At 51.1% G+C, this 11782-nt stretch overlaps 1 long non-coding RNA gene across 1 annotated transcript; it reads left to right on the plus strand.

The window, feature by feature from the left end:
• The first annotated feature begins 459 nt into the window (after positions 1-459).
• LOC139838658 (uncharacterized) lies at positions 460-11332 on the plus strand. Its single transcript, XR_011756364.1, has 3 exons — positions 460-785; positions 1809-1889; positions 10989-11332. It is a non-coding gene; the product is annotated as an uncharacterized lncRNA (long non-coding RNA).
• The last annotated feature ends 450 nt before the right edge of the window (positions 11333-11782 follow it).

Below are 11782 nucleotides of genomic sequence, written 5' to 3' on the forward strand. Positions count from 1 at the left end.
ATCCCTTCTTTTATTCTTCTTCTATCATCACATGTGATATGGTGATCTTCTCATATTCTTCTCTCTTCAAATTTCAAACAATTCCTTTCCTCCAATACATAAAACAGTTTTGTATTTTGACAAGAAAATAAAAATCAGAAAAGAGAGAAAGAAATAAATAAAAAGAAACCCTAACCTATTCTAGCCGGAGCCCATCTCTCCTCTCACCCCTCTCACCTTGGCAGCCCACCAAAGGTGGCCCAGCTTTTCTCTCTTTCTCACCGTGGGCAAACCCACCGAAGCCCACCTGATGGCCTGGCCCATGACCACTTACCTGAAGGGGTACGAGGTCCCCATCGTCGCCCTCCTTTCCACGTCGGAGAACGACACCATATCGAGCATGGCGAGTCCCCTGGACGCCACGTCCCCTCCAACCTCCATCGCGCGGCTCCTCCCTTCCCCTTAAGTAACGCAGCACCCTCTCCAGGAACCCTAGCCCCTTCCCCATCGAGCGCCGCCGCCACCTTCCTCCCCATCTTCTCCATCTCCTCCCTGGAAAAAACCCTACCGAGAGAAACAGCTCGAGTCAACGTCGAGCGCCACCGCCGCCATGGCCTGCATCGACGCCACCTGAGCGTGGGAAAAGGTTCCCCTACCTCTCCTCTTCGTCCTGGACGTCGTCCCGAAGCCGACCGCCACCGGTAGCCGCTCGAGCTCGTCACGGACGTCGCCGTCTACCCCGTCTACTTCGTCATCCTCGTCTCCGACTTCTTCGCCACGTCCCTCTCACCACCGACACCACCGAGGTGAGCAGCAGCAGCAGCCACACCTCTCCTTCCCCTTCTCAACGAAACCGAGCTCGACATGGGGTACGCACCACTGCCGACGCCTTTGCCACGGTGCCGTTTTCCGACGAACTCTGCCGGCGGCACCGACCATCTCAGCACGAGCCACTGGATCCACTGGATGCACAACATCACGGGCTACGATTTAGAGTTTTGAATCACTCAAATCGACGAAGAATCACGACGCCCACGTCATTTCGAAATCCACCCAAAAACTGTTTGCAGTTTTTGTTGTTCGTCGACCGTGTCGCTGACCTGTTTTCCGGTGAGAAACGCCGGCGACACAGAGCACCACTTCGGCCATTCTTCACTCTGTTCACCTCCCCCCACATCCCTCTCTCCCAACCCGTCGAAACCCTCGCATAGTACTGCCCAGTTTCGTCGCAAGCAACACTTTAAAAACTGTGCATAAATCTGCCAACAGTACACATCTGCCACGTTTTTTTTCTTCTCAGCTATCCCGGAGACAATCCTTTTCCTGTCTGAAGTATTTCTGCTTTCAGAAATCGAATCGCAGCGCAGTGGCTCCGTCCTCTGGACCTCACCGAGGAGACCCGGGTTCGAATCCCCTCACGCGCGGATTAAATCCAACCTTTATGGGCTATGACATGCTAACGCTGACGTGGCCAAGGTCCCACCTGTAAGCGTCAAGGGCTAGATCCACCTCAGTGCAAAACAACTCCCGCCCAAATCTGTCCCAAATTCGAAATTCTTTTCCTTTTCTTTTTCGCATTTTGAAATCTGCCTAAATTTCAAACAAATTAAATTGGCACTTTTTGAATTCCAAATCTGGCAAACTTTATATCCATCTGATGAGAATATGAAGTTTGTTTTGGGTTTTGAACAATTAAAATTTGGACATATTTAAATCTGAAATTAATTTGAGTAATATGGCATAATTCATATCTTTAATTGGGCATTGCATACTTGTATTGATTTGTGCTATACTTTCCTTGTATGTGTTATTTGGTTCTTCTCGAGTAGACGCCGATGCAGAGCAGTTCGAGCAGGAGTACGAGCACCCCCAGGAGGATCGTGCCTGTGCTTCTACCGCTGATCTGACAGGCGAGCCCACCCCTTCACCTATTTTACATTTACATGCTCTTTTGATCTATTGCTATCCCTATGTTGCGATTCTGTTGTGTCACGTATCCTATTTCACCTGTTACCTATATATCCGAGATACACCTGTTATCACCAGATTTTGGCCAAATCAGGAGATGGGCCGTAAGGAAGATGGGCTTGGAAGATTACATGTGGAAGATCTCTGAAGCGGCTTTGCACGAAGAGTTTGGGCTAGATTGCCCGTGTATCTGTAATATACTAGATCGCATCTTAGATTAAAAGATAGAGTTTTACCCGTGCACGGTTAGGTGCACGCCTAAATTAGAAAGTCCCCTGGACTATAAATATGTATCTAGGGTTTATGAAATAAACAACAACCAACGTTCACCACAAATCAATCTCGGCGCATCGCCAACTCCTTCGTCTCGAGGGTTTCTACCGGTAAGCATCATGCTGCCTAGATCGCATCTTGCGATCTAGGGCAAAGACAAGCTTCTTTGTTGTTCATGCGTTGCTCGCATGCGAAGCCTTTTGATGGCGAGCAACGTAGTTATCTTAGATGTGTTAGGGTTAGCATTGTTCTTCGTATCATATGCTGTCGTAGTGCAACCCTTATACATCTAGCCGCCCTTACACCTATCTTAGGTGTAGGGGCGGCACCCCGCTTAACCATTATTTAGTAGATCCGATCCGTTACGGTTGCTCCTTGTTCTTCAAGGATTAGTTTAATATCTGCAATAGTTAGGCCTTACAAAGGGTTGGAGGATCCAGCGACGCGTAGGGTGTCGTTTGCTAGCCCTAGACAGGATGTTCCGAGGATCAACCTCGTGTTGGTTTTTAGGCCTTGTCTAGGACCGGCTTACGATCACCGTACGTGACCGCGAGGCCCAATCGTGAGTAGGATGATCCGATTATGCGGTGAAAACCCTAAATCGTCGTAGATCGCTTTAGCTTTATCTTGATCAAGCAGGACCACCATATATTCGTGCACCTCGTACGAATCATGGGTGGATCGGCTCCTTGAGCCGATTCACAGGATAACCTGAGAGCCGATCGAGGCTCGTATTTAATGTTTACGTGTATGCCATGCAGGAAACTAAGCGAGGCATCTCCATCACCTTCCTGACCAGGTATAGGTCAGGTGGCACGCCCTTGCACCAAGCATCGGACGTGTGTACCGCAGGCTTTGCGGGCCGTCGCTCGGAGGGACCGGGCCAGCCGCAGCCCTAAGTTGTTCCGGCTCTCTTGTGTTGCCCGTCGCTGCCCGCCGGTGGGTTTTGACCGCAACACATTCTCGCACGCCCGGTGGGACAAGCTTCGTCATCAACCACATCGCCATCTACATCCGAGATGGCGGACGGCACTCCGATCACGTACGAGGATCCGACCGACGAGCTCAAGAAGAAGTATGACAAGGTCAAAGCAATCCTCGAAGCCGACCTCATCGGCTCTTTTCACGTAACCCGTTCACATGGCATCGGGTGGAAGGGGTTCTCGCTGATGGTGCGCTCGATGGGATAGACCTCTCGCCCCGTCGGAAGACGTACTGAGTCCCTACGTCGAAATTAACTACATGGTGGCTCACTCGCCGCACCGCCACTGCGAGAACTCCGGTGAACACTTTGGAGCGTGTCGCTCTCCGGGTGATCCAGGAGATCATGAGGCACCGCACTCTCCGTCAGGACCAGCTCTCGGGACACACCAAGGAGAGATGCCACTCAGCCCGTCCACCGCCGCCATTTGCGTTGGCAGCACCAGAAGTGCCGAATTCACCGGCATTCGTCGTCTACAAGATCGGTGGTGACCCTAGTGACCGCCGTTCTTTCATGAGGCGCCTAAGGAGATCCCTCACGGGTACATGTGCACATACGTGCCGCATCGCGTAATCGGGCGCTCACAAACCAGGCCGCGACAGCAGGGACTTCGGGAAAGCGGGAGGAACGTCGGCAATGCATCTTGAGAAGCGTACGTGGCTAGCTAAATATGCCACCCCGACGAACCTCCGTAGCTCAGCTCCTGCGGTTGGCTCGTAGCTGGAAAAGCAAGCATGGCTGGCTAAGTACGCCACCCCGGCGAATCTTCGAGTTCGACTCCTGCAGGCCAAGACCGCGGATCAGATCGCACGATCCCGAGGGGACCAGTTCGGCATGGTGCCGAAAAGGAGGACAATCGGCTATTCCAAGCCGTACCCGATGAATACGAGTTGGTCCCGCTACCACCCAAGTATCGGCTCCCGACTTCTCCAAGTTCGATGGATCGGATGGTTTCAGCTCCATCGAGCATGTGAGCCGATATTTGGCACAGCTAGGAACGGCCTCAGCGTCGGATCCACTACGCGTGAGGTTCTTCGCACAGTCCCTCACGGGATCGGCTTTCGGGTGGTACACTTCGTTGCCACAAGACTCGATCCGGACGTGGAAGCAGTTGGAAGAACAGTTCCACATGCAGTTTCACTCAGAAGCTTCCGAGTCTGGCCTTGCCGATCTAGCACAGATACGTCAGAAGCGTGGAGAAACTGTGGCAGAATACATCCAGCGCTTCAGAAATCTGAGGAACCGATGTTATTCGGCTCGTGTGACTGAAAAATAAGCAGTCGAGTTGGCAGGGGTGGGCCTTGCCTCACAAATCAAGGATATGGCTTCCCAAGCAGACTACCCTTCACTGGCGCACATGGTTCAGAAACTGTCAGCATATGAACAGCGCCATCCAGACTTGTACCAGGACAAATTCAAGCGTGCGGTAGTCCTGGTTGAGGCGGATGAAGACGAAGGCTCTGCGGGAGATCAAGAGGTAGCAGTGGCTGAATGGACTCGGGGCAACCCCGTGTCCCGCAAATGGGTTAAGCCACCAGGTCCGCCCGTAGGGTTTGATTTTGACGTGACCAAATCGAGCAAATCTTCGACCTCCTACTCAAGGAGAAGCAGTTGAAGATACCCGAAGGCCTCAAATTCCCCACGGTACGGGAGCTGAACGGAAAGCCATACCGCAAATGGCATAACTCGCTCTCCCATGCCACCAACGACCGCAGGTGTGGCGTCGGCAGAGATCCAAATGGCGATAGAACAAGGACGTCTGATTTTCAACCAAGACGCCATGAAGGTCGACACTCACCCCTTCCCGCCGTTAACATGGTGGAGTGCACTTACCCCGAAGGTTGCCAGCCAGGATCCTCGTTCAGTATCAACATGGTAGGACCTGGGCACCACTCTGGCAAGGATGGAGACGAGGGCAGCTGCTCTCGTAGCAAGGACACAGAGGAGGCTGCTCCACGCGATCGGCTCCGTCACGATGGCAAGCGCTACGTCACAGAGGGAGAAGTGAAGAACATAAGATATCAGCGACCTCTCTCCGATCACCTCCTCAACAAGTATGTGAGTCAATATAGCCAACGCCGACGATCCAGCGACGATGATGATAGAGATCGTCTGGCTAGAGAAGCCAGAAGACATCGTCAGCATAATCGCGATGAGGAGGAGTACGAGCGCCGTGCCAAGGAAAAGTCGAGGGAGCAGGACGACGAAGATAGGCACTGGGACTGCCCCTTCTTCAGACACTGCTGGGATTCAGGAATGAGCCGATTGCCTACAATCGGCAATTGCCCAGAATGCAACCAGAAGAAGAAGGAGGCAGCCAACGTGTCCGTGTTCAAACGTCTAGGGCCTCTCCCACCACAAAGCAAACGCGCTGAGTCCCCTCGGATGGAAGATCTCGAGGATTCGGAAGACGAGGGAGAAGAAGAAGAAGACAGGTACCACCGTCCAAGGTGGTGCCCTGATGGACTCAGCCGTTCCCAAAAGCGTAGGGTTCAGCGATTGCGCGGCTTGGAGGAAGCCGAAAGGTTATACCTGCACACGCTAAGAAAGGCGCGGCCTGATCTGGCTGCGAAAATTCAGCGAACCCTGGATGAAGAGGGTCGACCACAAAAAATGGTGTGGCGCCCCAAGCAAAGGAAAGCCGATGATGAGACATCGGCTGGCACAAACATGGTGTTCATCCTTCCTTCGGAGTTCAATGCTCCAGGATTAGATGAGGCACATGTGGCACAACTTGACTGCGGCCCACGGCCGGTTATCTTTGAGAAGCCACGAGAAAGAAGCTGCTGCATATCCGAAGGCCCTGTACTTGCGAGGTTATATCGATGGGAGGCCTGTCAATAAGATGCTGGTGGACACCGGAGCGGCAGTCAACATTATGCCATACTCTATGCTACGTCGGTTGGGACGCTCTAGCTCGGATCTAATCAAGACCAACGTAACATTGAGCGATTTCAATGGCCAGGCGTCTGACGCACAAGGTGTTCTGAACGTGGATCTGACCGTAGGAAGGAAGACTATCCCTACGATGTTCTTCATCGTCGATAGCAAGAGCACCTATGCTGTTCTGCTAGGAAGAGATTGGATCCACGCCAACTGTTGCATTCCCTCCACGATGCACCAATGCATAATACAGTGGGATGGAGATGAGGTAGAGGTCGTCCAGGCCGATGACTCAGCCGAAATTTCAACGGCTGGCATGAACGCTTGGGAAGCAGCAGGTCAAGAGCCACTCTCAGGTATATTTGGACGACTGCGAGCGCATCGACGTGACGAAGGGCAGGGTTAGGCTGGTCTTATCCACTGGCCTGACCGAGTAGCAAGAACAAACCGATGAGAAACGTGGCGAGGCCGATCCTTTGGATCGGCCCCAAAGATCTATGAAGGAACGTTACGAAACCTTCATTGAGCGCTTCGATCAATATGGAGGCCGATTCCAGCAATCGGCCAAAAATTATCCTCACCACATGTTCTGCTTGTATGCAACGTCGATCTACTGGGCAGCGGTTTTACGTCGGCTGATGAGTTAAGAAGAATCGACATTGATCCTACCGAAGCCGACGTGCAAATACGGTGCCTTGGCTAAACTACAGAGCCGATATCTGCAGTTACCTGTCAGATTCGGCTCGGGGGGCACCTAATCAGATGAACACGTGCAAATGAACATGTGTGCAGTGAAACATTGGGGGCCGACTAGAAAAATCGGCCAGTAAAATTTTTTTTTTCATGATATACGAAGCCGATGCGCAGCCATCGACTCTAGTACAATTACACAAGACCTACCGGCTATGTGCTCAAGGCCCAGATTTTCGCCAAGATGGTTTTCAGTTTGGCTTCAAGAACTTCTGTTTCCTTGGAGGGAATGTACAATGAGAGCAGCCTCAGCTGCAATGAGCCGATAACCCTTTGCGCCAGTTCAGCGGTAACATCATTTTGGCATGCAAGGCAGCCTCTTTATCATTAAGTTGTTGGTGTGTCATCTACAACATCGGCGTTCAGTGGAAGAAAGCTGATCAATGGGGGCAAGCTTGGCTGACTTTTCCTGGTGGCTGTCTCAGATTACCAGATTACCGGAGGTCAAAGCCTTTTTGTTTAATCTGTGCATCCTCGCTGATATTCTCGCCTTGATTAAGGCTCGGGGGGCAACTAACTTGGTAGATGCTCTATTTTTGGGAGCCGATTGGAGTTGCATCGGCTGACCCTGCATCACGACCTTCTCCGAAAGCGGTGAGCTGTTTGCAGAAGAGGGCTGCTAAAGCTATGGAGAGGAGCCGGAAAGGGAAGCCGTCGTCTTTTACAGGGTATGGGCCGTCCTGTTGCTGCAAGAAAAGGAAGGAGACTGGATTCTCAAAATAGCCGATGGACAGTCATCGGCTATAGGATTGCGAAATATCATGGTCAGGTATCAAATCACAGTCTGAATTTGAGAAGTGCTTGACTGACGGTCTGATCGATATCTGAGTCCGGCTTCATGGGCGTCTAAGGAAGAAAAATCCGATACGTTGCTATCGGTCTTGGTGTGGCAAGCGGAAGGATTGAAATTGGATTAATTAAAAGATGAATTGGAAGAACAATTTTCATTAATTCAAAGGAGCGGCTTTACAGGAAAGAGCCGATGGCTCTCAAAAGGGGGATCTGGTGCCTAGTGCACTGCTACTACTACTCCTACTCTACTAGTCGTCGCTGTCCTCATCGTCGCCATCGTCGATGTCGTCGGCGCTGCTCCCAGGAAGTTCCTCGTCGCTGCTGCCCCAGCCCTCGGCCGGAGCTTCGTCTTCCTCGTCATCATCATCATCCTCGCTGTCCGCCCAAGAGCGGAAGCGCTTTGTCGGCGGGTACCATCCTCCTCCTCTTCCTCCTCGTCATCATCATCGTCTTCACTGTCCGCCCAAGCGCGGAATCGCTTTGCCGGCAGAAGCTTAGCGGGGGAGGAGGGGCCGCCCTCCTCTTTTTCTTCTTCTTCCTCTACTTCTTCTCCCTTCCCGTCGGAGGAGGTGGGTTTCACCCAGGGATGGAGGTCGTCTTCGCTTTCGCTTATCAGCTCCCCTTCGATGAGGAACTTGAGGTCGTCTTCCCCATCGGTCAGAGGCAGGTCGCCGTCTGGCACATGATCGGAGTTCCACTCCGGCTCGCTCGAGGAGAAGGATTGGAGGGAGAGGCCGGAGGAGACGGAGGAAGAGGAAGACATTGCTACAGGGGAAGAGGGTTTTTTGGTGCCGATAGCTAGAACAGAGGAAGGGGATGAAGTGGGCTAACCAATCGGCACGGTCAAATAATAAGGAGCCTAGTGGAGATTTAATGCCATTGCAGTTTCCGAGGAGGTGATGCTAAAGCTATCAAATTTTGCAGAGAAGCTGAGAAGACAGGGCATCATGATGAAGGATACTGCAACGGTTCTGCTCTGCCACGACATGACCCTTCGAAGGAAAAACAGAGTGGTTTTGAAATTATCATTACCAAAACCAGGGGGGCATGTGTTATCACCAGATTTTGGCCAAATCAGGAGATGGGCCGTAAGGGAGATGGGCTTGGAAGATTACATGTGGAAGATCTCTGAAGCGGCTTTGCACGAAGAGTTTGGGCTAGATTGCCCGTGTATCTGTAATATAGTAGATCGCATCTTAGATTAAAAGATAGAGTTTTACCCGTGCACGGTTAGGTGCACGCCTAAATTAGAAAGTCCCCTGGACTATAAATATGTATCTAGGGTTTATGAAATAAACAACAACCAACGTTCACCACAAATCAATCTCGGCGCATCGCCAACTCCTTCGTCTCGAGGGTTTCTACCGGTAAGCATCATGCTGCCTAGATCGCATCTTGCGATCTAGGCAGCACAAGCTTCTTTGTTGTTCATGCGTTGCTCGTACTGAAGCCTTTTTGATGGCGAGCAACATAGTTATCTTAGATGTGTTAGGGTTAGCATTGTTCTTCGTATCATATGCTGTCGTAGTGCAACCCTTATACATCTAGCCGCCCTTACACCTATCTTAGGTGTAGGGGCGGCACCCCGCTTGATCATTATTTAGTAGATCCGATCCGTTACGGTTGCTCCTTGTTCTTCAAGGATTAGTTTAATATCTGCAATAGTTAGGCCTTACAAAGGGTTGGAGGATCCAGCGACGCGTAGGGTGTCGTTTGCTAGCCCTAGACAGGATGTTCCGAGGATCAACCTCGTGTTGGTTTTTAGGCCTTGTCTAGGACCGGCTTACGATCACCGTACGTGACCGCGAGGCCCAATCGTGAGTAGGATGATCCGATTATGCGGTGAAAACCCTAAATCGTCGTAGATCGCTTTAGCTTTATCTTGATCAAGCAGGACCACCATATATTCGTGCACCTCGTACGAATCATGGGTGGATCGGCTCCTTGAGCCGATTCACAGGATAACCTGAGAGCCGATCGAGGCTCGTATTTAATGTTTACGTGTATGCCATGCAGGAAACTAAGCGAGGCATCTCCATCACCTTCCTGACCAGGTATAGGTCAGGTGGCACACCCTTGCACCAGCATCGGACGTGTGTACCAGAGGCTTTGCGGGCCGTCGCTCGGAGGGACCAGGGCCAGCCGCAGCCCTAAGTTGTTCCCGGCTCTACTGTGTTGCCCGTCGCTGCCCGCCGGTGGGTTTTGACCGCAACAACACCTCCTTGCCCTACCTATTGCTTGTTGTTTGCCAGCTTTGCGAGTCGTAGGCGAGTTTAGGGTTTTTGTTGATATCTCGAAATGTTCGGGATATCTTGTTGGGATGCTGACACATGCACTACCTTTTCGAAAATAAAGTTGATAACTTTTGCTACAATTAAAAATTGATATGGGATAATAATATTGCAGAGGCATCGGTGAGCCCCTTTGCGAAAGCATCGGATTTTTGTCTCGCTTGTGTCCCCTAGGACCCGAGTTCTTGTTATTTGTTTCTAAGACTGAGCGCGCTAACCACTCGTGGGAGGTTTTATCGGGACCCCCCATCACCCATTACCATTTCTCAAGTCTGTTGAAAAGGGGGGCACAACCTTGGTTTTATTTGGCGCATGCATGTTTATATACTGTTGCCTTCGGGTGTTTACTTCCTGTTGCCTTCGGGTGTTTTATTCTGTACTGCACTGCATAATTGCTAGACGACTTATCTAGTGCTTGGCCGTTAGTGCCCGCCTAGACGCCTACGCAACCTCTGGATCCGTCTCGGAGTACGGCCGAACTTCGTCACGGGTAGCTTAGTTGGGTGGCCCCCCTAGGCATTCTTGCAGATCTGGGAACGGTCTTGTTGTGAGACTCCGCACTTGACTATGCGGGTTCGAGCATGCGTGTATGGTAACATTGGTGCACCCCTGCAGGGTAAATCTTATCGATAAGCCGTGTCCGCGGTTATGGACGACTTGGAGCTGTTTAACTCGATCATAGAACAACTTACACCTAATCTGGTCGCTAATAATTTGCTAATAATCTGCGTAGTAAGTTAGTACTACTACAATGGATATGGAATAAAATTGTCAACTGTGTGAGTGCCTTGCCAGTACCTCTTGGCTAAGGGGGATCGCATCGGCTGGGTTTTGTTTGCAGAGTATAGAACTGCTAGATTATGCGCTCTCTCACCTTCTCTAATCGACGAATGTTGTAGCGTGTCTCTATTGGTTAGTTGCTTTGCTGCCGCTAAACTCCACATATAGCCGGGCGAAGTTTACACCGCCCACCAGCAAGCATAGCTGGTCTTGTCTCGCAAGTACGTGCCATTTGGTACTTACCCTGGTTTTTCTCCCTCTTTTTCCGGAACCCGCTTTTCGACAAACAGGTACGACAGATGATGAGCAGTACGCTGGAGGCTACTTTGTCGAGTTCACGGACGACCACTTCGTCGAGTAGCAGGATCGCTTCTAAAGCAGCAGCCTGTGGCTTGTTGGTTATGGATCCCGCTTGGTTATCTTCAGGACTCTTAGTCCAATTTGGATCTTGTCTGTTCTCAGACTATTTGCTACCTCTATGTATGATGTACTGATGGGACATGTGTCCTTTGCGTGTCATTCGGATCTTGCTCGGTAGAGCGTTGCTATATATAAACTTTATTTCCATCTTTTGTGTCGTAGATGGTCATGTTGTGATATTCAATCTGTATTCTACCCTTGTATCCTGTGCACAGTGCGTGTATGTGTGAAGTGCACAGGAAGGTGAAGCACTCAGGCTTGGAAAGCCTAACGTGAGCCTATGAGGTGGGTGTTGTGTGCATGGGCGTGTCGAGCTGTTGCTTGGCCTACCCATAAGCTTGGGAATGCGAGGCGACCTCGCAGTCCTTCGTAGTGACCTCATGCACATAAACCCCTCGTACCTGCGCGCTCTGGGTTTTCCTACTCCTGGGGCTTACAGACTTGGTATCAGAGCAGGACTGCCTTTAGGAGCCCTTGCAGCGGACGAAGTTGTGTCTAAAAACTCATATTTTAGTAGCTACATAGGAAAACTTATGCGTGAGAGTAGGAATTCTGCTTTTATTTCTTACCCCACCCACCCACCCTCTGGTGAGGAAGAGCAACGGTTTTACTCTATTCTTATCTTGTTTCACATAGGTTTGGACGTGTTCTGGGTAACCGTATT

Source organism: Lolium perenne, chromosome 3 (assembly GCF_019359855.2).
Source record: "Lolium perenne isolate Kyuss_39 chromosome 3, Kyuss_2.0, whole genome shotgun sequence".
In the NCBI taxonomy this organism is placed as follows: Eukaryota; Viridiplantae; Streptophyta; class Magnoliopsida; order Poales; family Poaceae; genus Lolium; species Lolium perenne.